At 60.7% G+C, this 3,582-nt stretch overlaps 1 non-coding gene across 1 annotated transcript; it reads left to right on the top strand.

Annotated features, from left to right (window-relative positions):
* Positions 1 to 3,252: 3,252 nt before the first annotated feature.
* Positions 3,253 to 3,371, top strand: LOC131873492 (5S ribosomal RNA). The gene has a single exon (XR_009371430.1). It is a non-coding gene; the product is annotated as a 5S ribosomal RNA (ribosomal RNA).
* The last annotated feature ends 211 nt before the right edge of the window (positions 3,372 to 3,582 follow it).

Here is a 3,582-nt window from a genome sequence, read left to right as displayed (position 1 = left end):
CGCACCTTTGATGCGATGCCTTCACTAATTTCCATAAAAGGCAAAAAAAAAACGAGATTTTAAAATTTCCGTTTTGAAAGATAGTGAGAAAAAGGGAATGCTGGTGCCATCTTGAGCCCGCCCTGGTGCGCAGCCCAGCCAAGGTTTGCGCACCAAGGTGCCCACCCTGGCGAAGGTGCGCGCCCGGGCAATTAACCCAACTTCCAACTTCGCGCGCGCCAGGGTGGGAGCGCACCCAACAACCGGGCCTGGGAAGAGCCAATGCGAGAAACCCCACCAAACTCTCTGACAAAAAAAGAGGGGGCGCTCCAGTAACCCCGCTTCGGAGCGCACCCTGGGCAAACCCAGCCAAGGTGCCCACCCCGGCCAAGGTGCAGGCGAGGTGCGCACCCGGGGCAAACCGGGCTCCGACAACGTGCACGCCGCACCTTGGAGCACACTTCGTAGCGCTCCCGGGTGCGCACCTCAGAGCACACCAAGGTGGGCAGCGAGGTGCGCACCTTTGATGCGCTGCCTTCACTAATTTCCAGAAAAGGCAAAAAAAAAAGGAGATTTTAAAATTTCCGTTTTGAAAGATAGTGAAAAAAACGGAACGCGCGTGCCATCTTGAGCCCGCCCTGGTGCGCAGCCCAGGTAAGGTGCCACCCTGGCAAAGGTGCGCACCCGGGCAATTAACCCTACTTCCGACTTCGTGCGCGCCAGGGTGGCAACCGGGCCTCGGAAGAGCCAATGCGAGAAACCCCACCAAACGCTCCGACAAAAAAAGAGGCGGCGCTCCAATAACCCCGCTTCGGAGCGCAGCCGGGGCAAACCAAGCCAAGGTGCCCACCCCGACGAAGGTGCACGCGAGGTGCGCACCCGGGGCAAACCGGGCTCCGACAACGTGCACGCAGCACCTTGGAGCACACTTCGAAGCACTCCCGGGTGCCCACCGGCGTTGCGCACCGTGGTGGGCAGCGAGGTGCGCACCTTTGATGCGCTGCCTTCACTAATTTCCAGAAAAAGGCAAAAAAAAATGAGATTTTAAAATTTCCGTTTTGAAAGATAGTGAAAAAAAAGGAACGCGGGTGCCATCTTGAGCCCGCCCTGGTGCGCAGCCCAGGCAAGGCATGCGCACCAAGGTGCCCACCCGAGGTGCACACCCGGGGCAAACCGGGCTCCGACTTCGTGCAGGCCGCACCTTGGAGCACACTTCGGAGCGCTCCTTGGTGCGCACCATGGTGCCCACCAGGGCGCACCCGAGGCAAACCGGGCTCCGACTTCGTGCACGCCGCACCTTGGAGCACACATCGGAGCGCTCCCAGGTTCGCACCAGCGTTGCGCACCTTTGATGCGCTGCCTTCACTAATTTCCAGAAAAGGCAAAAAAAAACGATATTTTAAAATTTCCGTTCTGAAAGATAGTGAAAAAAACGGAACGCGGGTGCCATCTTGAGCCCTTCCTGATGCGCAGCCCAGGCAAGTTGTGCGCACCAAGGTGCCCACCCTGGCGGAGGTGCGCGCCCGGGGCAAACCGGGCTCCGACTTCGTGCACTGCATGGTGCCCACCAAGGCGCGCAACCCAGCCAAGGTGCCCACCGCAGCGAAGGTGCACGCGAGGTGCGCACCCGAGGTGCACACCCGGGGCAAACCGGGCTCCGACTTCGTGCACGCCGCACCTTGGAGCACACTTCAGAGCGCTCCTTGGTACGCACCAGGGCGCGCAACCCAGCCAAGGTGCTCACCCCGGCGAAGGTGCACGCGAGGTGCGCACCCGGGGCAAACCGGGCTCGGACTTCGTGCACGCCGCACCTTGGAGCACACATCGGAGCGCTCCCGGGTTCGCACCAGCATTGCGCACCTTTGATGCGCTGCCTTCACTAATTTCCAGAAAAGGCAAAAAAAAGAAAAAAATGAGATTTTAAAATTTCCGTTTTGAAAGATAGTGAAAAAAACGGAACGCGGGTGCCATCTTGAGCCCGCCCTGGTGTGCAGCCCAGGCAAGTTGTGCGCACCAAGGCACCCACCCTGGCCAAGGTGGGTCACGGGGTGGGTCCTAGGGTGGGTAACGGGGTGGGTACTAAGGTGCGTGCCAAGGTGGGTCATAGGGTGGGTGCCAAGGTGGGCACCAGGGTGGGTGTGCACCAACCCTAGCCAGGGTAGGTCACGGGGTGGTTGTCGGGGTGGGCGTCAAGGAGCCAAGGTGGGTGGCAAGTAGCCAAGTTGCGTGCCAAGGTGGGTGTCGGGGTGGGTGCCAAGGATCCAAGGTGGGTGCCAAGGAACCAAGGTGGGTGTCTGGGTGGGTGCCGAGGTGGGAGCCAGGGTGGGTCCCAAGGTGAGTGCAAAGGTGGGTGCCAGGGTCAAGGTGAGTGCCAATGTGGGTTCCAAGGTGCCAGGGTCAGGGTGAGTGCCAATGTGGGTTCAAAGGTGCTAAGTTGGGTGCGAGGTTGGGTGCGAGGGTGGGTGGGTGCCAAGGTGTGCTAGGTGGAAGCCCGGGTGGGTCGGCATCCCATGGGTGTCGAGTTGGGTGCCTGATGGGTGCTTCTTGTCAAGTTTTAGTCGTCGGGACTCATTTCGAGCCTTAGAGGTCGTTTCTTGTCCGGTTGCCCTGTCTTCGACCTGGGAACCCAATTTTGGTCCTCGGGTCCCATTTTTTTTTGTCTCGCATCCCACTTTTGGCCTGTGGCCTTTTCGGGGTCGATTCTCGTTTTGGGCATCAGAGCATGTTTCTTCTCCTAAAACCCAATATTTGTTTATTAAGTCTCGGAACACATTTTTGTTCTCGTGGACCCATCATGGGTCTTGGAACGCATTTGTGGTCCTTGGGTCCCATTTTGCATCCCGAAACTTGTGTTTTGGTGCTTGATCCCTATTTTGGGTGCCCACCTTGCACCAAGTGCGCACCCGGGGCAAACCGAGCGCCTTGGTGCACCGGGGCAAGATCGAGCGTGCACCCGAGGCGCCCCGAACATGCACCAAGGTGCACTCGGCCCACATGTGAGCGCAGGTCGTTGCGCCCGAGGTGGTGTGTGGGCACCGCGTTGCAGACGGGACACTGCACGCACACGACGCCCCCTCCAGGTGCACGCACGTAGGCCGGGCCGGGTGCACACCCGACGCCCTAGCAAGGTGCGCGCACCCGGGCAGGGCTCACACTTGGCGAACGGGGCGCACTTCGCGAGGGAGGGTGTGCACCTCGACGGGGGTGGGTGGCCGGGGTGGATTCGCACGTGGGTCGCGGTTTGCTAAGTACACACTGCGACAAGCTCATAACGGGTGCGATCATACCAGCGTTAGTGCACCGGATCCCATCAGAACTCCGCAGTTAAGCGCGCTTGGGCCGGAGTAGTACTGGGATGGGTGACCTCCCGGGAAGTCCCGGTGTTGCACCCTTTTTTAGTTTTTCGCCGGGCGTCGCAATGCTATTTGAATAAACCTTTTGCCCGTTTGCGTTCTCGTCGGGGCCGGGCCGGGCCGGGGTGCGCTGCCCGCACTACCGCGCGCGCGGGGGCGACACCGAGCGCGCACCCGAGGCGCCCCGAGCACACAGGCCACGGTGCAACCCGGGCGTTGTGCGCGCACCCCGGTGCGCCCGAGGTGCTGC

The sequence above is a fragment of the Cryptomeria japonica genome, unplaced genomic scaffold (genome assembly GCF_030272615.1).
Source record: "Cryptomeria japonica unplaced genomic scaffold, Sugi_1.0 HiC_scaffold_1837, whole genome shotgun sequence".
Taxonomy (NCBI): Eukaryota; Viridiplantae; Streptophyta; class Pinopsida; order Cupressales; family Cupressaceae; genus Cryptomeria; species Cryptomeria japonica.
This window is presented reverse-complemented; position numbering and strand designations above follow the sequence as displayed.